Source organism: Oncorhynchus mykiss, chromosome 18 (genome assembly GCF_013265735.2).
Source record: "Oncorhynchus mykiss isolate Arlee chromosome 18, USDA_OmykA_1.1, whole genome shotgun sequence".
Lineage (NCBI taxonomy): Eukaryota > Metazoa > Chordata > Actinopteri > Salmoniformes > Salmonidae > Oncorhynchus > Oncorhynchus mykiss.
In genome coordinates this window covers 57,174,724-57,199,119 of record NC_048582.1, presented here as the reverse complement: position 1 = coordinate 57,199,119, position 24,396 = coordinate 57,174,724, and positions in this window count along the sequence as shown.

Genomic DNA, 24,396 nt, shown 5'->3' with positions numbered 1-24,396 from the left:
TTCTGATAGGCTAATTGACATAATTTGAGTCAACTGGAGGTGTACCTGTGGATGTATTTCAAGGCCTACCTTCAAACTCTGTGCCTCTTTGCTTGACATCATGGGAAAACCAAAATAAATCAGCCAAGACCTCAGAAAAAAATTGTAGACCTCCACAAGTTTGGTTCATCCTTGGGAGCAATTTCCAAATGCCTGAAGGTACCACGTTCATCTGTACAAACAATAGTACGCAAGTATAAATATCATGGGACAACGCAGCCGTCATACAGCTCAGGAAGGAGACTCGTTCTGTCTCCAAGAGATGAACGTACTTTGGTGCGAGAAGTGCAAATCAATCAGTACCCCCAGCCACACTCCTACTCCCCCAGTACCCCCAGCCACACTCCTACTCCCCCAGTACCCCCAGCCCCATCCCTACTCCCCCAGTACCCCCAGCCACACTCCTACTCCCCCAGTACCCCCAGCCACACTCCTACTCCCCCAGTACCCCCAGTCACACTCCTACTCCCCCAGTACCCCCAGCTACACTCCTACTCCCCCAGTACCCCCAGTCACACTCCTACTCCCCCAGTACCCCCAGCTACACTCCTACTCCCCCAGTACCCCCAGCTACACTCCTACTCCCCCAGTACCCCCAGCGACATCCCCACATCCCCACCCCAGTACCCCAGCTACTCCCCCAGTACCCCCAGCTACACTCCTACTCCCCCAGTACCCCCAGCTACACTCCTACTCCCCCAGTACCCCCAGCGACATCCCCACATCCCCACCCCAGTACCCCAGCTACTCCCCCAGTACCCCCAGCTACACTCCTACTCCCCCAGTACCCCCAGCCCCATCCCTACTCCCCCAGTACTCTTAGCCACACCCCTACTCCCCCAGTACCCCCAGCCCCAACCCTACTCCCCCAGTACCCTCAGCCACACTCCTACTCCCCCAGTACCCCCAGCCCCATCCCTACTCCCCCAGTACTCTTAGCCACACCCCTACTCCCCCAGTACCCCCAGCCCCATCCCTACTCCCCCAGTACTCTTAGCCACACCCCTACTCCCCCAGTACCCCCAGCCACACCCCTACTCCCCCAGTACCCCCAGCCCCATCCCTACTCCCCCAGTATCCTCAGTCACACTCCTACTCCCCCAGTACCCCCAGCTACACTCCTACTCCCCCAGTACCCCCAGCTACACTCCTACTCCCCCAGTACCCCCAGCGACATCCCCACATCCCCACCCCAGTACCCCAGCTACTCTCCCAGTACCCCCAGCTACACTCCTACTCCCCCAGTACCCCCAGCCCCATCCCTACTCCCCCAGTACTCTTAGCCACACCCCTACTCCCCCAGTACCCCCAGCCCCATCCCTACTCCCCCAGTACCCTCAGCCACACCCCTACTCCCCCAGTACCCCCAGCCACACCCCTAATCCCCCAGTACCTACAACTCTAAACTGATCTTGGATCAGTGTCTAAGTTCATTCTACTCTCCCTCTGTCCCACCTTGGTTGAGGAGAGGGTGGGTATCAGATGGGGTGGGCCCGAGAAATTGAATATAGAATTTAACTGTTAACAGCTGATCCAGGGTCAGGTATGATTTCATCCCCCTAATGGTTAAGGTTAGGACTGGGGGTAGATGCTTGGGTCCTAGATCTGTGGTTAGAAGACCCCATGGAGCTCAAGACAATTTGTTTTTCCTGCCCACGTTACGACCGATGATCCTGCCTCTGTCAGAAACAAGCAGAAATGCAGCAGGAGTCCTCCATGGTTTAGTCTGGGTGAACGACGATAGATATGTTTGAGAGACTGACTACGTCCCACCTGTTTAGCAGTAGCCTGATTTAATTATGATGATGACCTTGAAGACCCCATAGAGCTCAAGACAATTCGGGAAGGGCATACCACTGCCCTCTGTCTCACAGATACACGTGACCGTTCTAAGATTTGCGAGAAGGGGTGTGGGGTAGAAGTGATTCACTAATGTATACCTCCTTCCGTTATTTGTTCATTCACTGTCCATCCATTTATTCACTTTTTCATTCAGTCATGTGTTTTCAACTCGAGAGCCCAGTAGTGTTTGTTAAAAAATGTTGTGCACATCCACCATGCTCACTTCTCATTGGACATACTCACTACTACTGTCCAGTACTGTGATTGGCAGCAGCTCCCTGGTCACTCTGACCAATCGGTGTGGCGCGGGGCCAGTTGGTCCTTTTGATATACCTCCTTTATTGTAGTTTCAGCTTCTGTTTTACTATACATCTATACTGTAATCTCAGCTTCTGTTTTACTATACATCTGTAATTTCATTTTCATCACCAATGGAACATTCTGTTAGTAAAAAGGTACAATCTGTCAAAATGCTCAGTACTTCTCCTTCGTTGTTATCTTTCACTTCTCCTCTCCTTTCATGCTCGGTCATTCTCTTTTCATGCTCGGTCATTCTCTTTTCATGCTCGGTCATTCTCTTTTCATGCTCGGTCATTCTCCTTTCATGCTCGGTCATTCTCTTTTCATGCTCGGTCATTCTCTTTTCATGCTCGGTCATTCTCCTTTCATGCTCGGTCATTCTCTTTTCATGCTCGGTCATTCTCTTTTCATGCTCGGTCATTCTCCTTTCATGCTCGGTCATTCTCCTTTCATGCTCGGTCATTCTCCGTTCATGCTCGGTCATTCTCCTTTGCTCTCTCTCTTTCCATCCCCTCTTCTTTCTGTCTGTTGCTCAGAACATGCAGAATGTCTGTGTAAAATGCCAACTAGGGTAGGCTTTATCTCCCAGTCTCTGTCTGTCTGTTAGTAGAACACCTCTCTGTCTTTATCTCCCAGTCTCTGTCTGTCTGTTAGTAGAACACCTCTCTGTCTTTATCTCCCAGTCTCTGTCTGTCTGTTAGTAGAACACCTCTCTGTCTTTATCTCCCAGTCTCTCTCTGTCTGTTAGTAGAACACCTCTCTGTCTTTATCTCCCAGTCTCTGTCTGTCTGTTAGTAGAACACCTCTCTGTCTTTCTCTCTCGGTCTCTGTCTGTCTGTTAGTAGAACACCTCTCTGTCTTTCTCTCCCGGTCTCTGTCTGTCTGTTAGTAGAACACCTCTCTGTCTTTCTCTCCCGGTCTCTGTCTGTCTGTTAGTAGAACACCTCTCTGTCTTTCTCTCCCAGTCTCTGTCTGTCTGTTAGTAGAACATGCAGAATGTCTGTGTAAAATGCCAACTAGGGTAGGCTTTATCTCCCAGTCTCTGTCTGTCTGTTAGTAGAACACCTCTCGGTCTTTCTCTCTCGGTCTCTGTCTGTCTGTTAGTAGAACACCTCTCGGTCTTTCTCTCTCGCTCTCTGTCTGTCTGTCTTGTGAAGACTGTCGGAAATAAAGTGGAGGTTCTCTCTAATCTCAACAGCCTCTGTCTTGTGAAGACATCCTCTATCACACTACTGTCTGAAATCGAGAGGGGGTTCTCTCTAATCTCCACAGCCTCTCTGTCTTTATGATATCCTCATCCTGCTGTAACTGTAACCATGGCAGTTGTTTAAATTAAGGTTAGGCCGATGTTGGCTACATGTCGCAATTTTAAATGGAAATGTCCTAAAAATATATATATTCATATTGAATGGTCCATAAAAAAATCTCTACAGGTAGACTGTATAGCTCTGCTAAAGGATTGGCTTATTGATCATCACAGGGGAAACATGTTGCTCGTTATTGACTAAGGCTAACAGTGTGAATCACAATACCACATGTACCTCTGTCAGGGCTAGCCACAGTCTGCTTCAGCTACAACAATGTCTGACGGGCACTTTAGACGGCACCAGCTTAATAAAACACACAACAACAAAAATAACACTATACCGAAACAAAATGAATAACCAAGCCATGTTTTTTTCCCTCCCGTTTCATTGTAATGATGGAAATAAGGGCATCATTCTGACATTAGTGCTTCTATTTCTCCCTGTGACGCCGGGCGTTATACGAGCCTCTGGTAGAGAGCTTGAGAAGAACAATGGAACAACAGGCAGGCATTCGACCACAGGGCTGAGGCCTGGCATGGCACAGAGCTGTAGTCTCAGGGCCATGGGGAGCACAGACCGGGCAGAGACCTGCACAGGCCGGACCCTAAACTTGAACTATAACAATGAGTAACATTAGTACCGCTAACCCTAGGATAATGTTGCACACACCCAACCCTAACCCCAATTATCCCAACCCCGAGTCTACAGCAACACCCCCAAAAAGTGTAGTGACTATGTGTAGAGGGTAACACTAATAACTCAAAAAGAGCACTTCAGTGTCAGCAACCAGCGCTGTAGTCTCGTTACCACGTGGTGCACCAACGGGGCAGAGACCTGCACACACCTGGCCCTGGCTCTGAACCTGAACGAACACACATCCAAGCCTACAAGAGTGTATGGACAACACTAAGGTGTCAGGCTGTCAGAAAACACCCAGTGCAGTGGACTTAAGCCCAGGTGGTCTTCATGTTGCAGCTATGGTCACTTCAGTGTTAAAGGTGGACTTGAGCCCGGGTGGTCTTCATGTTGAAGCTATGGTCACTTCAGTGTTAAAGATGGACTTGAGCCCGGGTGGTCTTCATGTTGAAGCTATGGTCACTTCAGTGTTAAAGATGGACTTGAGCCCGGGTGGTCTTCATGTTGAAGCTATGGTCACTTCAGTGTTAAAGGTGGACTTGAGCCCGGGTGGTCTTCATGTTGAAGCTATGGTCACTTCAGTGTTAAAGATGGACTTGAGCCCGGGTGGTCTTCATGTTGAAGCTATGGTCACTTCAGTGTTAAAGGATTTGCACGCACGGTTGGGTCGTGGCTAAACCCTACTGGGTTGAAGGAGAAGCGGAAGACAGAGTTGTGCATAGAAACACTGTTTCATGGTGGGTCAAACATAAATGTACTACTTATTCACCTTACTATTTGATTTGTTATTGAGGTCACCAACATGTCAGACAGTTTAGTCCACTCCAGTCCAGTAGCATCTGCATGTCCTGGCCAGGGGACAGTCTGTCTGTGGTCAGTCTATACCAGTCCAGGCTACACCCTACTGTAGCAGCCCTAACCTTCTAACCTATCTGATTCATATTTGAGTGTTTTAATCCGTCTGTGTTTATGAGCAGGCAGCTGAGCCGGTGGTTTCCTCATTAAGAGGACATGAAAGAGCACTATAAAGGAGCCGTGGTGAGCCCGGCCGCGTGCTGACGTCTGTAGGCTAGAACGGCCTGCCCCAGTCCCAAATGTTACCCTATTCACCTATGGGCCATGGTCAAAAGTAGTGCACTACGTAGGGTGCCATTTGGGAAACAGAACCAGTCTGCCCGGCCTCACCCTGCCTCAGCCAGTCAACCAGTGGTGGGACAGGGACAGTGGGCTTTGGATGTGTATTTGTTGCTGTAGTTATTTAGCTGTCTGAGCAGTGGTGTGTATTTGTTAAAAACAAGCCCTGTTTCCAGCCTAGAACCTAACGCTGGCCCTTCAGTGCTGGATAGGTCAGGATATAAGCAACATGGTACTGTTCCCACCTCGCTCTCCATTGAGTGATTCCCACTATTGTTTTGTATGGAGAAAGTTAGAGAAATGCATCCCTGTAGAACAAGAAAGGGTTTCCGTTTGACTTATAGCCTTTCCAAGAAACCTGAATACCCAGTGACTCATATGAGCCCTACTAAGTTGTACCATTACATGCCCACTATGTCAGGGCTACCCAGGGCTTGTTGCCCACTATGTCAGGGCTATCCAGGGCTTGTTGCCCACTATGTCAGGGCTATCCAGGGCTTGTTGCCCTCTATGTCAGGGCTATCCAGGGCTTGTTGCCCTCTATGTCAGGGCTATCCAGGGCTTGTGGCCCACTATGTCAGGGCTATCCAGGGCTTGTGGCCCACTATGTCAGGGCTATCCAGGGCTTGTTGCCCACTATGTCAGGACTATCCAGTCCTTGTGGCCCACTATGTCAGGGCTGTCCAGGGCTTGTGGCCCACTATGTCAGGGCTATCCAGGGCTTGTGGCCCACTATGTCAGGGCTGTCCAGGGCTTGTTGCCCACTATGTCAGGGCTATCCAGGGCTTGTGGCCCACTATGTCAGGGCTATCCAGGGCTTGTTGCCCACTATGTCAGGGCTGTCCAGGGCTTGTTGCCTACTATGTCAGGGCTATCAAGGGCTTGTTGCCCACTATGTCAGGGCTGTCCAGGGCTTGTGGCCCACTATGTCAGGGCTGTCCAGGGCTTGTGGCCCACTATGTCAGGGGGTATCCAGGGCTTGTTGCCCTCTATGTCAGGGCTGTCCAGGGCTTGTGGCCCACTATGTCAGGGGGTATCCAGGGCTTGTGGCCCACTATGTCAGGGCTATCCAGGGCTTGTGGCCCACTATGTCAGGGCTATCCAGGGCTTGTTGCCCACTATGTCAGGGCTGTCCAGGGCTTGTGGCCCACTATGTCAGGGGGTATCCAGGGCTTGTGGCCCACTATGTCAGGGCTATCCAGGGCTTGTGGCCCACTATGTCAGGGCTATCCAGGGCTTGTTGCCCACTATGTCAGGGCTATCCAGGACTTGTTGTCCACCAGGTCAGGGTTATCCAGGACTTGTTGCCTACCATGTCAGGGTTATCCAGGACTTGTTTCCCACCAGGTCAGGGTTATCCAGGACTTGTTGCCCACCAGGTCAGAGTTATCCAGGACTTGTGGCCCACCAGGTCAGGGTTATCCAGGACTTGTTGCCCACCAGGTCAGGGTTATCCAGGACTTGTGGCCCACCAGGTCAGGGTTATCCAGGACTTGTGGCCCACCATGTCAGGGTTATCCAGGACTTGTGGCCCACCAGGTCAGGGTTATCCAGGACTTGTGGCCCATCAGGTCAGGGTTATCCAGGACTTGTGGCCCACCAAGTCAGGGTTATCCAGGACTTGTTGCCCACCATGGCAGGGTTATCCAGCACTTGTGGCCCACCAGGTCAGGGTTATCCAGGACTTGTGGCCCACCAGGTCAGGGTTATCCAGGACTTGTGGCCCACCAGGTCAGGGTTATCCAGGATTTGTGGCCCACCAGGTCAGGGTTATCCAGGACTTGTTGCCCACCAGGTCAGGGTTATCCAGGACTTGTGGCCCACCAGGTCAGGGTTATCCAGGACTTGTGGCCCACCATGTCAGGGTTATCCAGGACTTGTGGCCCACCAGGTCAGGGTTATCCAGGACTTGTGGCCCATCAGGTCAGGGTTATCCAGGACTTGTGGCCCACCAAGTCAGGGTTATCCAGGACTTGTTGCCCACCATGGCAGGGTTATCCAGGTCTTGTGGCCCACCAAGTCAGGGTTATCCAGGACTTGTGGCCCACCATGGCAGGGTTATCCAGGACTTGTGGCCCACCAGGTCAGGGTTATCCAGGACTTGTGGCCCACCAGGTCAGGGTTATCCAGGACTTGTGGCCCACCATGTCAGGGTTATCCAGGACTTGTGGCCCATCAGGTCAGGGTTATCCAGGACTTGTGGCCCATCAGGTCAGGGTTATCCAGGACTTGTGGCCCACCCGGTCAGGGTTATCCAGGACTTTGTGGCCCATCAGGTCAGGGTTATCCAGGACTTGTGGCCCATCATGTCAGGGTTATCCAGGACTTGTGGCCCACCAGGTCAGGGTTATCCAGGACTTGTGGCCCACCATGTCAGGGTTATCCAGGACTTGTGGCCCACCAGGTCAGGGTTATCCAGGACTTGTGGCCCACCAGGTTAGGGTTATCCAGGACTAACTGCCCCTTTGGCACGTGTCTCTGTTAAAGAGAAGTTGTTAGTACGCTAGATGCTGTGATAAATTCCTGTGGGTAGCAACGTTCATTATTTCTCTGTTAATAACCGTTGGTGGATCCTTCTCCTCCGCGGTTTAACGACTTGCTCTTTAAAGGAGACAGAGTGCCAGGTTCATGAAGAGGGGGAAACGAGTCTCCTACAAAGCTTCCCATGATTCATATCAAACGGCGTTAAGTGGCGCGCGGTAAATTAGTGGCCGTGTGTTAGCAGGAATAATAGCTTACTCGGTGGTGCGTAACGACTCTCTCTCTCTCACACACACACACACACACACACACACACACACACACACACACACACACACACACTGAGAGAGAGACCTAGAAATACAGTCTTAGTGGCTGCGTGACTGGAATGGAGTGACTGCACCCTTTCCTGTCCCTCCATCTCTTTCTCGTCCTTCTCTTTCATTAATCAGTGGGTTTTGATAAACCTAAAATGGAGAGCCTGATGAGAGTGCCTGGTGGAAGCCTGATGAGAGCCTGATGAGAGCCTGATGAGAGCCTGATGAGAGCCTGGTGAGAGCCTGGTGAGAGCCTGGTGAGAGCCTGATGGGAGCCTGGTGAGAGCCTGATGGGAGCCCGGTGAGAGCCTGGTGGGAGCCTGGTGAGAGCCTGGTGAGAGCCCGGTGAGAGCCTGGTGAGAGCCTGGTGGGAGCCTGGTGAGAGCCTGGTGAGAGCCCGGTGAGAGCCTGGTGGGAGCCTGGTGAGAGCCTGGTGAGAGTGCCTGGTGGAAGCCTGATGAGAGCCTGATGAGAGCCTGATGAGAGCCTGATGAGAGCCTGGTGAGAGCCTGGTGAGAGCCTGATGAGAGTGCCTGGTGGAAGCCTGATGAGAGCCTGATGAGAGCCTGATGAGAGTGCCTGGTGGAAGCCTGATGAGAGCCTGATGAGAGCCTGATGAGAGCCTGATGAGAGCCTGGTGAGAGCCTGGTGAGAGCCTGATGGGAGCCCGGTGAGAGCCTGGTGGGAGCCTGGTGAGAGCCTGGTGAGAGCCCGGTGAGAGCCTGGTGGGAGCCTGGTGAGAGCCTGGTGAGAGCCTGGTGGGAGCCTGGTGAGAGCCTGGTGAGAGCCTGGTGGGAGCCTGGTGAGAGCCTGGTGCGAGCCTGGTGGGAGTCTGGTGAGAGCCTGGTGGGAGCCTGGTGGAAGCCTGATGGGAGCCAGGTGGAAGCCTGATGGGAGCCTGATGGGAGCATGGTGAGAGCCTGGTGGGAGCCTGGTGGAAGCCTGATGGGAGCCTGGTGAGAGACTGATGGGAGCCTGTTGGAGGTTAAATTAAAGCATGAAGGAGAGCGTGAAGGAGAGAATGATGGCAGGTAAAACAAAGGGCACTTGTCTAGCACAAATACAGATGCAGGATCTTAATTTGAGCCAGTTTGCTATAAAAAGTAATCCTGCAGCAACAGGAAATGTAATTTATTGTGTGGATTGTAATTGATGGACATTTTTTGTAGGTGTTTATACTTTTTTGTTAGAGCAAATCATGTCTGACATTTTAAAGTGTAAAATACTAACTTTAGAGGCCTTTTTAAACCTTGAATACACTACAAGTTTGCCTTTTCTGCTGTGCAGGAAAATTCTCAGCAACAAAGGTGATCAAATTAAGATCCTACATCTGCCCACCTACTACTTTGCATACAGGCCACATATACATATAGCGTAGAACTTCCACACCGTTTTGTTCAGTCATGAAGAGCACTGACAGGAAGCACACAACATAGCCTAATTACACTCCTAAACAATCATCATTAGGATATTTATGAGGATGATCTGAACAGTTATGAGGCATTGACTCCGCTGGTGGGTCATGAGGTCACTATTCAACAACATGAGTCCATAACAGTGGTGGGTGGTTTTATATGTACCTGTCCCCTCTCATTATACATTGTGGTACTGTCTTTTTCTCTCTCTCCCTCGCCCTCTATTTCTCTCTCACTATCTCATTCTCTCTGTTAGACTCATTCATCTCTCTCCCTGATGTGGATCTCTTTCCTCTTTCCCCTTTGTGTGTAGTTGCTCTTTCTTTCTTTCTCTCCCTATCTCTCCATCTCCCTATCTCTCCATCTCCCTATCTCTCCATTTCCCTATCTCTCGTTCTCCCTATCTCTCGTTCTCCATCTCCCTATCTCTCGTTCTCCATCTCCCTATCTCTCCTTCTCATCTCCCTATCTCTCCTTCTCATCTCCCTATCTCTCTTTCTCCCTCTCCCTCTTTCTCTTTCTCACTCCACCTCTCCCTCTCTATCTCAGCTTGCATGTTGTTATTGTACAGTCTTTCTCTTTCCCCTATCTACCGCTCTCTCCTTCTCTCCCTCTCTCCCTCCCTCTCCCTTTCTGTCACCTGTGAGTAACGATGGGCCATGAACTCTATTCATCACTCTCTCCTGCACATGCTCAGTAGCTCTTCATTATATTAATTACTCTCAGTGATGATCATCAGTCCTGTCAGAATCCATCACACCCCGGTTCCCACGACGACGAGTACCCGGCTGTGGTCCGCATTGTAAATAATCACCGGTGGGTGCCTGACGGTAACGGGTAACAGGGCTGACGCCTGGCGGTTCCACCGGACCCCGCAGGTTGGGCTCTAAATACCCAGGAGGCATCACTCCCGCAGAGGCCCATCTGTCTCTGCCACAGCCACACGGTCCTAAGCACTGATACAGGATCAGATTTTTGCAAATACTTTGTATATTTCTGTCTATTGTGGAATGTATGTGTAGGAATCTTGAATGATGATCAAACTCTTGTTTGAATAAATGTATATATTTATAATGCCCTTCTTACATCAGCTGATGTCACAAAGTGCTGTACAGAAACACAGCCTAAAAACCCCAAACAGCAAGCAATGCAGGTGTAGAAGAAAGAATAACCTGTGTAGTTGCTACTACTACTGACAGTATTGATGTTATTGACGTCTATGCTTGACATGAGTGAGACACTGCCCTGCGAGAGTAAATAGGTGCCTCCCACACTTTTCTTACTCAAGGCTCTGATGAAGGGGATTCATGCCAAAACATAAGCCTATTGTTTGTTTGTCCCGTAAATAAATCAGATTTACGGAGCAACACAGTTCTCCTATTTCTTTATTCTCCCGGATAGACACTAGTTGAAGTATCCTGGGATAAGGAATGTTTACAGGATCAGATATGTTTTCCTCTCCCTCATGGATGAGGGGAGGATTGGCAGTAGGGTAAACTGATTCTGGATCTGTGATTAGTGGCAACGAAGAACACCCTTCCTTGTTCTTGTGCTTTAAAACTTGTGAGGGTGGTGGTTCCTGCTTTGTGTCAAAAAGCCTGGGAGAAGTAGACTCGCATCATGAGTAACTTTGCTTGAGACCCGAAGACTTAAGTTCGCTAGCAGAGCTTAATGCCTAGGCTTCAGCTCAGTGGGCCAATGCGATCTTGAGGATTCTAGATTTCTACAACACCACTCTGCTAATATAGAACCAATCCAGCTACATTAAACTACAACTATTAAGAGCCAATCAAGCCCAGTAATATAATAATTATCTATTATCTAAGTCCCTGTTTAAGGCTTTTTTCATGGTCAATTGACATAATGACTCATCCCTATGTTAATAGAACAGTCAGAGAGTGTGTGGAGATGGGAGAGAGGGTAAGGAAAAGAGAAACTACGGGAGAGATAGATAGAAAGAGAGAGAGCGAGAGATCATTTAGCAAGCAAGGGCTCACTGATTAGGTGGTGAGTGGTGCAATGTTTCTCTCCTGAAACTCAGACACATTCCAGCTACTTAATCACCCATAATTAGTTAGTTTAGAGATGAGAGGAGCAGAGCCCAGGCCCGGCAATGTGTGTTGTGTGTGTGTATGAGGGAGTCTGAGAGAGGGAGTGCTGGTGAGAGAGGGAGTGTGTCTGAGAGAGGGAGAGTGTCTGAGAGAGGGAGTGTTGGTGAGAGAGGGAGTGCTGGTGAGACATGGAGTGTGTCTGAGAGAGGGAGTGTTGGTGAGAGAGGGAGTGCTGGTGAGAGAGGGAGAGTGTCTGAGAGAGGGAGTGCTGGTGAGAGAGGGAGTGTGTCTGAGGGAGAGTGTCTGAGAGAGGGAGTGTTGGTGAGAGAGGGAGTGCTGGTGAGACAGGGAGTGTGTCTGAGAGAGGGAGTGTTGGTGAGACAGGGAGTGTTGGTCAGAGAGGAGTGTGTCTGAGAGAGGGAGTGTTGGTGAGAGAGGGAGTGTTGGTGAGAGAGAGAGTGTTGGTGAGAGAGGGAGTGTGTCTAAGAGAGGGAGTGTGTGTGAGGGAGGGAGTGTGTCTGAGAGAGGGAGTGTTGGTGAGAGAGGGAGTGTTGGTGAGAGAGGGAGTGTTGGTGAGAGAGGGAGTGTTGGTGAGAGAGGGAGTGTGTCTGAGAGATGGAGTGTTGGTGAGAGAGGGAGTGTTGGTGAGAGAGGGAGTGTGTCTGAGAGAGGGAGTGTGTCTGAGAGAAGGAGTGTGACTGAGAGAGGGAGTGTTGGTGAGAGAGGGAGTGTTGGTGAGAGAGGGAGTGTTGGTGAGAGAAGGAGTGTGTCTGAGAGAGGGAGTGTGTCTGAGAAAGGGAGTGTTGGTGAGAGAGGGAGTGTTGGTGAGAGAGGGAGTGTTGGTAGAGAGGGTGAGTGTTGGTGAGAGAGGGAGTGTTGGTGAGAGAGGGAGTGTTGGTGAGAGAGGGCGTGTTGGTAAGAGAGGGAGTGCTGGTAGAGAGGGAGTGTTGGTGAGAGAGGGAGTGTTGGTGAGAGAGGGAGTGTTGGTGAGAGAGGGAGTGTTGGTGAGAGAGGGAGTGCTGGTAGAGAGGGAGTGCTGGTAGAGAGAGAGTGTTGGTGAGAGAGGGAGTGTTGGTAGAGAGGTTGTGTTGGTGAGAGAGGGAGTGTTGGTGAGAGAGGGAGTGTTGGTAGAGAGGGAGTGCTGGTAGAGAGGGAGTGCTGGTGAGAGAGGGAGTGCTGGTAGAGAGGGAGTGTTGGTGAGAGAGGGAGTGTTGGTGAGAGAGGGAGTGTTGGTAGAGAGGGAGTGCTGGTAGAGAGGGAGTGCTGGTGAGAGAGGGAGTGCTGGTAGAGATGGAGTGTTGGTGAGAGAGGGAGTGTTGGTAGAGAGGGAGTGCTGGTGAGAGAGGGCTATTTTCTGGTGTAACTCCAGTTAAACGCTGCTAGGAATCAGCCACGTCAGGAACAGGACATCTCCATGGTGTAGAATATACAAAGCAGAGGAGAGAGAACAATAGTAGCTAATGGTATATTTAAGCAATGAGGCACCTCAGGGGTTTGTGGTAAATGGCCAATATACCACATGGCTAATGGCTGTTCTTTGGTTGCAGCCCTTAGCCGTGGTATATTGGCCATTTACCACGAACCCCGAGGTGCCTCATTGCTATTATAAACTGGTTACCAACATAATTAGAACAGTGAAAATACATGTTTTGTCATACCCGTGGTATACAGTCATATTTTATTTTCTTTTCTTTAACCTTTATTTAACTAGGCAAGTTAGTTAAAGAACAAATTCTTATTTACAATGACGGCCTACACCGGTCAAACCCAGACAACGCTGGGCCACAGCTTTCAACCAATCAGCATTAGGGCTCGAACCACTCAGATTATAATGTTGTATTTTTTATGTGTGTCTGTTTCAATCTGAGGCAATGAAGAAGACCAAGAACTACACACAGGCCAGAGAGAGAGGCCAGAGAGAGAGGGGAGAGAGAGAGGGGAGGGGGAGAGAGAGAGAGGGGGAGAGAGAGGGGAGAGAGAGAGAGGGGAGAGAGATAGAGGGGAGGGGGAGAGAGAGAGGGGGGAGAGAGAGGGGAGGGGGAGAGAGAAAGAGGGGGAGAGAGAGGGGAGAGAGAGAGAGGGGAGAGAGAGAGGGGGAGAGAGAGGGGAGAGAGAGGGGAGAGAGAGAGAGGGGAGCGAGAGAGAGGGGAGAGAGAGAGAGGGGAGGGGGAGAGAGAGAGGCCAGAGAGAGAGGGGAGAGAGAGAGGGGAGGGGGAGAGAGAAAGAGGGGGAGAGAGAGGGGAGAGAGAGAGAGGGGAGAGAGAGAGAGGGGAGGGGGAGAGAGAGAGAGGGGAGAGAGAGAGAGGGGAGGGGGAGAGAGAGAGGCCAGAGAGAGAGGGGAGAGAGAGAGGGGAGGGGGAGAGAGAAAGAGGGGGAGAGAGAGGGGAGAGAGAGAGAGGGGAGAGAGAGAGAGGGGAGGGGGAGAGAGAGAGGGGGGAAGAGAGAGGGGAGGGGGAGAGAGCGAGAGGGATAGAGAGGGGGGTTTGAAGGGGATAGAGAGAGGGGGATTGATGGGATAGAGAGAGAGGGAGAGAAAGATAGATAGATAGATAGATATATAGATAGATAGATAGATAGATAGATAGATAGATAGATAGATAGATAGATAGATAGATAGATAGATAGATAGATAGATAGATAGATAGATAGATAGATAGATAGATAGAGATACCATTAAGGGTGTTTCCTCTGTGCCACATCCATCTTCCCATAATGCTCCCTGACGGGGCAGAACTGGCCTTCCCTCAGGGTACGGTGTCACCGGCGGAACAGCCGCTCGCTGGACATGGAATGATGGGATACTGCGTTCTCCGCTGTCACCACTAATCCTGCGCTCTCATCCACACAGCTGAATCTTCATCTCATCCTAAAATGTACACATACACACTGCACAAAGATACACACACAGACAGATACACACAGACGGATAAGCACACACACACAGATACACACACGCACACAGATACACATACTGCTCACTGACACATAGTGGTCTCTCTCAGACAAGTATATTCCAAAATGGCCAGGACACACACACACACACACACACACACACACAATCCATGTGGTCACTCTGTGCATCTACATTGCTGAACACACACACTGATTATGGAGCTGAAGCTACATCTCCTTACATAGCTAGCTCCTTTAGTCCCCATTATTGTCTCTCTCTGTCACACACACACACACACATCCAGAAGGTCGCAGTGGCCCAGGGGCGCTAGGCTGTGGTAAGCAGGTAAATATAGAGAGGCCCGTCTTTATTAAAATAGGAAAGACTCTGGTGCGGTCTGTCAGAGGTAAACATGAGGGATTGTAGCTGTTCTGCCTCTCCCAAAGCTCTTGGCTATTCCCAACAGCCCCCTGCACGGGGCCATGGTATTCCGAAGGACCGGACCACCGACAATGGCTTCTCCCAAGGGTTTGCAGGACAAGATTATGGAATAGTTTTGTACAAATACCCTGAGGTACACCTGTTATGGGCCACTTGGTTTTTAAGAGGCAAGGCTATTACTATGATTATTGAGTTGGTCCACATATTCATTTATTTGTAATGTAATTTCACTGCTGACGGTATCTGTAATGTGTGTGTGTGTGCCTCTAGTTTCCCTTAACTGCCTTGTAAAGAGGCAATAAGGTGTTTATATGTCATGTTCTCCTAATGTAACTGCCCTGTAGATGACCACATATTGCCTTCAGATCAATACTCTGGAGTGTGTGAAAAATGAGACCAATGTTTCATGTACAGTCACCTAAGCACCCACCTTATATATACACACACAGGCAGGCAGGCACACACACACACACAGGCAGGCAGGCACACACACACACACACACACATTACACACAATAATAATATGGAGAGAGAGAGAGGAGAGACAGAGACAGAGAGAGAGAGAGAGACAGATGGAAGGAGAGAGAGAAGAGAGGAGAGAGACAGAGATAGACAGAGAGAGAGAGACGGACAGAGAGATAGAGAGAGAGAGACGGATGGAAGGAGAGAGAGAGGAGAGGAGAGAGACAGAGATAGACAGAGAGAGAGAGAGACGGACAGAGAGATAGAGAAAGAGAGAGGGAGAGAGAGAGAGAGAGACTGACAGAGAGATGGAGGTGTGTGGGCCATGACCGTGTAGCTCCTGAGGTGTAATCTATTTAGCAGTGTCACCGACCAGGAAGCAGTCAGAGGTTCCATCCATCCTCAATCCACTAAAGCTCATTGATTGTGTCAGAGAGTAAGGGCCGGTCACTCACTCCCTTGCACCCTCTTGCTGGATCAATATTGATTATTATCTTTATACTGCCTGTCTATGGAGTGCCTGTGAGTGGGTCTTGCCTATAGGAGGTGAGGAGAGAAGGAAGGATGGAAAGAGAGGAAGGAAGCTGTGCCTGGAAGGGGAGAGAGGAAGGAGGCTGTGCCTGGATGGGGAGAAAAGAAGGAGGCTGTGCCTGGATGGGGAGAGAGGAAGGAGGCTGTGCCTGGATGGGGAGAGAGGAGGGAGGCTGTGCCTGGATGGGGAGAGAGGAGGGAGGCTGTGCCTGGATGGGGAGAGAGGAAGGAGGCTGTGCCTGGATGGGGAGAGAGGAAGGAGGCTGTGCCTGGATGGGGAGAGAAGAAGGTGGCTGTGCCTGGATGGGGAGAAAATAAGGAGGCTGTGCCTGGATGGGGAGAGAGGAAGGAGGCTGTGCCTGGATGGGGAGAGAGGAGGGGGGCTGTTTCTGGATGGGGAGAGAGGAGGGAGGCTGTGCCTGGATGGGGAGAGAGGAAGGAGGCTGTGCCTGGATGGAGAGAGAGGAAGGAGGCTGTTTCTGGATGGGGAGAGAGGAAGGAGGCTGTGCCTGGATGGGGAGAGAGGAAGGAGGCTGTGCCTGGATGGGGAGAGAGGAGGGAGGCTGTTCCTGTGTGTGTGTGTGTGTGTGTGTGTGTGTGTGTGTGTGTGTGTGTGTGTGTGCGTGCGCGCGTGCGCGTGCGCGCAAGCAATAAGCTTTCCACTCTAACTTAGAAATATCCAGCTTTCCAACTAGCTTTCAACTCTTACTTATGGTTGCTTTGCAATGGTCTGGTGATCTTGTGGTCCCTGCTACATGACCATCCTTATCACCTTGTTTGTAGCGGTCAACTGTAGGTGGCCTTGTGGTCATAGGAGATGTGTATTTATCTATCTCCCTCCCTCCTTCCCTCTCACACTCTCCTCCTTCAATCATTTTCTCTTCCCCGGCTTATGATTGTCATTGACACTCAAATGATGGAAGTGAATAAAACTCATTATGGACAGTCAGTGTGAGTCATGTAGGAACATTAAAAGTTGCGTCTCGTACCTTCCTGGTTCTCATCCCTCAGCCTGTTTTATGGTGCCCCTGTCCAGTCCCGGACCCGCTTACCCAAGCCAAAGTCCATCCATCCACACCTAGAGTACGCCCCCATTATCAGCACCTCCCCCCACCCTCTCCACCCTCTCCCGTTAAGCCTCATCCTCTGGCAAAACAACATGGACAGAGGAGGGATGCGGGAATTGAGGTGGAGGACAGGTGGGATGGACAGGAGGGAGGAGAGGAGAGGGGAGGAGTGAGGGAGCTGGGGTGAAGGATAGGAGATGGACAGGAGGGAGGGGAGAAGAGGGGAGGAGTGAGGGAGCTGGGGTGGAGGATAGGAGATGGACAGGAGGGGAGGAGATGGACAGGAGTGAGGGAGATGGGTGGATAGGAGATGGACAGGAGGGAGGAGAGGAGAGGGGAGGAGTGAGGGAGCTGGGGTGAAGGATAGGAGATGGAGAGGAGGGGAGGAGATGGACAGGAGTGAGGGAGATGGGTGGATAAGAGATGGACAGGAGGGAGGAGAGGAGAGGGGAGGAGTGAGGGAGCTGGGGTGGAGGATAGGAGATGGACAGGAGGGAGGGGAGGAGTGAGGGAGCTGGGGTGGAGGAGAGGAGATGGACAGGAGGGAGGGGAGGATAGGGGAGGGAGATGGGTGGATAGGAGATGGACAGGAGGGAGGAGAGGAGAGGGGAGGAGTGAGGGAGCTGGGGTGGAGGATAGGAGATGGACAGGAGGGAGGGGAGAAGAGGGGAGGAGTGAGGGAGCTGGGGTGGAGGATAGGAGATGGACAGGAGGGAGGGGAGGAGTGAGGGAGCTGGGGTGGAGGAGAGGAGATGGACAGGAGGGAGGGGAGGAGAGGGGAGGGAGATGGGTGGATAGGAGATGGACAGGAGGGAGGAGAGGAGAGGGGAGGAGTGAGGGAGCTGGGGTGGAGGATAGGAGATGGACAGGAGGGAGGGGAGGAGAGGGGAGGAGTGAGGGAGCTGGGGTGAAGGATAGGAGATGGACAGGAGGGGAGGAGATGGACAGGAGTGAGGGAGATGGGTGGATAGGAGATGGACAGGAGGGAGGAGAGGAGAGGGGAGGAGTGAGGGAGCTGGGGTGGAGGATAGGAGATGGACAGGAGGGAGGGGAGGAGTGAGGGAGCTGGGGTGGAGGAGAGGAGATGGACAGGAGGGAGGGGAGGATAGGGGAGGGAGATGGGTGGATAGGAGATGGACAGGAGGGAGGAGAGGAGAGGGGAGGAGTGAGGGAGCTGGGGTGGAGGATAGGAGATGGACAGGAGGGAGGGGAGGAGAGGGGAGGAGTGAGGGAGCTGGGGTGAAGGATAGGAGATGGACAGGAGGGAGGGGAGAAGAGGGAGCTGGGTGGAGGAGAGGAGATGGACAGGAGGGAGGGGAGGAGAGGGGAGGAGTGGGGGAGCTGGGGTGGAGGATAGGAGATGGACAGGAGGGAGGGGAGGAGTGAGGGAGCTGGGGTGGAGGAGAGGAGATGGACAGGAGGGAGGGGAGGAGAGGGGAGGAGTGAGGGAGCTGGGGTGGAGGATAGGAGATGGACAGGAGGGAGGGGAGAAGAGGGGAGGAGTGAGGGAGCTGGGGTGGAGGATAGGAGATGGACAGGAGGGAGGGGAGGAGTGAGGGAGCTGGGGTGGAGGAGAGGAGATGGACAGGAGGGAGGGGAGGAGAGGGGAGGGAGATGGGTGGATAGGAGATGGACAGGAGGGAGGAGAGGAGAGGGGATGAGTGAGGGAGCTGGGGTGGAGGATAGGAGATGGACAGGAGGGAGGGGAGGAGAGCGGAGGAGTGAGGGAGCTGGGGTGAAGGATAGGAGATGGACAGGAGGGAGGGGAGGAGTGAGGGAGCTGGGGTGGAGGAGAGGAGATGGACAGGAGGGAGGGGGGGAGAGGGGAGGAGTGAGAGAGCTGGGGTGGAGGATAGGAGATGGACAGGAGGGAGGGGAGATTATGGTAAATTCTCTGGCTGCTCTCCTGCAGCAGGTCATAGCATTGCTAGCAGACCAAGCCTGTCTCTAACCCCACTCGTACTGCAGCCCTAAGATCACACACTCTCTAACTACTCCCCCAAACCTTCTCTAAACTTACCCTTTAACCTAAACATAAACTAACATAAACTGAGCCTCAACCAGTAACTGAAGCCTTGCCTCTCTCCCTGACCCGCTGATAGTCATGTCATAAACCCTGATCACAGAGACTTTAGAGTAGTCGTGAGAGAGAGAGAGAGAGACAGAGAGAGAGAGAGGGACAGAGAGAGAGAGAGAGAGACAGAGAGAGAGAGAGAGAGAGAGAGAGAGAGAGAGAGAGAGAGAGAGAGAGAGAGAGAGAGACAGAGAGAGAGAGAGAGAGACAGAGAGAGGAAAGATACCAGGTGTCACATGATTGCAGGACATAAAAGTTCCATTAACCTGTGAGGAACTAAAGGGGCCATGTTTTCATCTCACAGACAGGAATTGCAAACAACATAACCATAAAAAAGTATTCTCCCCTCCTTCCCCTCCTTCCCCCTCTCCCCCTACACTCTTCTTTCCCTCTCTCTCCCCTATTCTCCTCTCCTCATCCTCTCCCCCTGCATTAGGAATCACAAACAGAAACCTATCACAATAAACCTCACATCCCCACCCCTCCTATCCTTGTCTGACGACCCCCCCCCCCCATTTGACCCCTCCCTTTGAACCCCCTTCTCTCTTTCATCAACCTCTTTATTCCCCCTGTCTCCCTGGCTCTGAGTTCCCGGTCTATGAGTCAGGTTCTGGAGACGCCACAGGTCTGTGTGTCTGCGTCACAATGTCTAGGCCTTGAATGCCTAGGTTGCATTCCAAATGGCACCCTATTCCCCATAGAGCTCTGGTCAACAGTAGTGCACTATGTTGGAAATAGGGTGCCATTTCTGTCATGGTCAACCCTCTTGTTCAAACTTGCGTATGTGCATGCACTGTACACTTCCATACACACACTCGGATGTACATAAAGCTGAATACACACACTTACTCACTCCAAAAACCCACATAAACACAAACACACACACCCTCCAGAACAACTAACCTATCATCATACTAACATAAACACACATATTAGTACAGACCCCCTAGAGCGACTCACCAACCAACACACACACACACACACACACACTCTTCCCTTCTTCCTTCCCTCCCTCTCTCTATAAGTTTAAACGTTTGGGGAGGTCTGCTCAAAGACTAGCAGTGTGAGTGGCCTTTTAAAGCATCCATTAAAGACACTAAGCACAGGCTTTTAGCTGTTCACTGATGCCCTCACTATCTGGCACTACTATCTCCCCTAGTGTGCTTCCCACGGTTTAACCTTACCTCTCTCACTTAACCCACTGAACACACACGCATGCACCCACCAATCCATAGAAACACAGGCCAATGCACAAGCAAGCACACACACACACACACACACTAGAATGCACAGCAAGCACAGACACACACACTAGAATGCACAGCAAGCACACACACACACACACACACACACACACTAGAATGCACAGCAAACACACACACACACACACACTATAATGCACAGCAAGCACACACACACACACACACACACTAGAATGCACAGCAAGCACACACACAGCAGTTACACACATTAGGGTGAAGATAAAATATCTGACCTTGTACTATTGGTGGTTAGGGTCAGGTCCATGTTGAAATGCTCTTACAGGATGGTCAATTAGGACTGTTGATGTCACAAAACTGTGCGCTCATTGGTTAGCAGTCAGAGCGACTCAGCAGATGGGCCTGACCGTGGGGCAAGGGTGGCGAGGGAGGCGAGGTAGGCGAGGGGCGAGATGGTAGAGGGGGAAGCCCGGACATCCCTGTCTCCCTGGAGAGGTGCAGCAGGCAGAGTGTGACGGTCACGGGACAGAAATAATGAGGATATATCACTACAGCACTGAGGTGCTCCATCATACACACACACACATATACACACATATACACACACACACACACACATCCACACACACACACACACACATCCACACACACACACACACACATATACACACACACACACATACATCCACACACACACACACACACACACACATACACACACACACACACACACACACACATACACACACACACACACACATACACACACACACACACATTCATACATACATACATGCATACATACATACACACACCACACACACACACACACACACACACACACACACACACACACATACACATACACACACACATACATACATCCACACACACACACACACACATACACACATACATACACACACACACCCACACAGACACACACACACACACACACATATGTACACACACACACATTTACACACACACATCCACACACACACACACACACACACACACACATACATACATACATACATACATACATACATACATACATACATACATACATACATACATACATACATACACACACACACACACCCACACATATACATACACACACACACATATACACACAAAGCAACACACAAACAGACATGTGTGCACACACGCACACACACAGACAGGTTGCAAAGGTTACCTATACCACCCGTCATAGTAGAGCACAGTGTCACTGTATTTGTCCATCCATACGTAATATTGGCCAAATACCCACCAGATAATACCGATACTCATGATATGGAAACACATTCACTGTAAGCCCTCTCCAGTCAGAAACCACATGGCCCGTAGCTTCCACAATATTTGATTGACAAATACAATTATTGATATTTACAATCATAACACCATATGGCGCATTCTCACTTAGAATATCAAAGTAACCCAAAGCTGTTGAGGCTTACAGAAACCAGTGTCAAAGACCTAGGACTCCTTCCAACATCTCTGTTCTGCTGTGTGGCTTTGCACAACGTGAGTGTGGGAATATGACCATGTTCATGTTTTTCCTCTGTTCGTGTGTGTGCTTGTGTTTATGTTCTCTCTCCGTTATTGATTCTGTTTGATGATTCTCTGGGAAAGAGTGAGGAAAACTCTCCCTGTCGACATTGGCGAAGACATTGCCGAGAAGTAAAGCGGCCAACATGCCGTAAAATAAAATGAGGTGTGGAGAGAGCTGGACCGCTCTGCAAAGCCATTGGCTGCCCAGAGGGTCGTAAAAACAATAACACTCCACCATAAAACAAAATGCTTATTAAATTATTTTAAAACAATATTGGATGATCTGGGTGAGTTCCAAAAGCTGTGATCCACAAACAGAAGATGTGATGGGGCAAGTTGTTCCATAGGCTGTGTTCCACAAACAGAAGATGTGATGGGGCAAGTTGTTCCATAGGCTGTGTTCCACAAACAGAAGATGTGATGGGGCAAGTTGTTCCATAGGCTGTGTTCCACAAACAGAAGGTGTGATGGGGCAAGTTGTTCCATAGGTTGTGTTCCGCAAACAGAAGATGTGATGGGGCAAGTTGTTCCATAGGCTGTGTTCCACAAACAGAAGGTGTGATGGGGCAAGTTGTTCCATAGGCTGTGTTCCACAAACAGAAGGTGTGATGGGGCAAGTTGTTCCATAGGCTGTGTTCCACAAACAGAAGATGTGATGGGGCAAGTTGTTCCATAGGCTGTGTTCCACAAACAGAAGGTGTGATGGGGCAGGTTGTTCCATAGGCTGTGTTCCACAAACAGAAGGTGTGATGGGGCAAGTTGTTCCATAGGCTGTGTTCCACAAACAGAAGGTGTGATGGGGCAAGTTGTTCCATAGGCTGTGTTCCACAAACAGAAGATGTGATGGGGCAAGTTGTTCCATAGGCTGTGTTCCACAAACAGAAGATGTGATGGGGCAAGTTGTTCCATAGGCTGTGATCCACAAACAGAAGATGTGATGGGGCAAGTTGTTCCATAGGCTGTGTTCCACAAACAGAAGGTGTGATGGGGCAAGTTGTTCCATAGGCTGTGTTCCACAAACAGAAGGTGTGATGGGGCAAGTTGTTCCATAGGCTGTGTTCCACAAACAGAAGGTGTGATGGGGCAAGTTGTTCCATAGGCTGTGTTCCACAAACAGAAGGTGTGATGGGACAAGTTGTTCCATAGGCTGTGTTCCACAAACAGAAGGTGTGATGGGGCAAGTTGTTCCATAGGCTGTGTTCCACAAACAGAAGGTGTGATGGGGCAAGTTGTTCCATAGGCTGTGTTCCACAAACAGAAGGTGTGATGGGGCAAGTTGTTCCATAGGCTGTGTTCCACAAACAGAAGATGTGATGGGGCAAGTTGTTCCATAGGCTGTGTTCCACAAACAGAAGGTGTGATGGGGCAAGCTGGGGAGCAATGAGATAGTCATAGCTATAACAACTATCACATCAGTATCACTTCAGCATGCTGACTAGGACCATTTCAGAGCCTGATGTAGCCAGTAAAACCTACCTTTACTCCACCTGGTTTGCCCAAGGTAGTCATATATGCAATGTTCCCTCTAAGCTGCCTCACAAAACAAATGCCAGAGGCACAAGAGGTTGAACTGAGTTCATCCCATTTTTTTTTTTTTGTACTATATATATTGAACAAAAAATATGAATGCAGCACGCAACAATTTCAAAGGTTTCACTGAGTCACAGTTAATATAAGGAAATCAGTCAATTGAAATAAATGAATTGAGCCCTAATTTATGGATTTCACATGACTGGACAATGGTACAGCTATGGGTGGACCAGGCCCCGCCAATCAGAATGGCTTTTACCCCAGAAAAGGGCTTTCTTACAGACAGAAATACTCCGCAGAACACCCCCTCCCCCCCCACCTCCCCTCAGACGATCCCGCAGGTGAAGAAGCCAGATGTGGAGATCTTGGGCTGGCATGGTTACACTTGGTCTGCGGTTGTGAGGCCTGTTGGACGTACTGCCAAATTCTCTAAAACAATGTTGGAGGTAGCTAATGGTAGAGAATGAACATTGAACATACCAATTGCATGCTCCTTCAAAACTTGAGACATTTGTGGCATTGTGTTGTGTGGCAAAACTGCACATTTTAAAGTGGCCTTTTTTTGTCCCCAGTACAAGGTGCACCTGTGTAATGATCATGCTGTTTAATCAGCTTCTTGATATGCCACACCTGTCAGGTGAATGGATTATCTTGGAAAATAAGAAATGCTCACTAATAGGGGTGTAAACAAATTTGTGCACGAAATTTGAGAGAAATATTTTTTTTCTGCATATGGAAAATTTTTGTGATTTTTTAGTTCAGCTCATGAAACAGGGGACCAACACTTCACATGTTGCATTTATATATTTTTCAGTGTAGATCTATGTTTTTTCTGTGATCAAATCAACATTATATCAGTCCCTTTTGAATGAAACAAACCAAAACAAATCTAACTTTGCAAGATTGAGTCTGTGATTTTGTTGAAGGCAGACCCCGAGCGCAATGGACTAAGAATTTGGGCTCGTATCCCTCGAGGGGTCTTTCAATCACCTGCGAGTGAATGAATGTGCTTTTCAGATCAATCATATAAGTGGTGGTAGTTTTGCTATCTCAGGTATAAGAGATTGGATGATGAGGGCCAGAGACAGAGAAACCT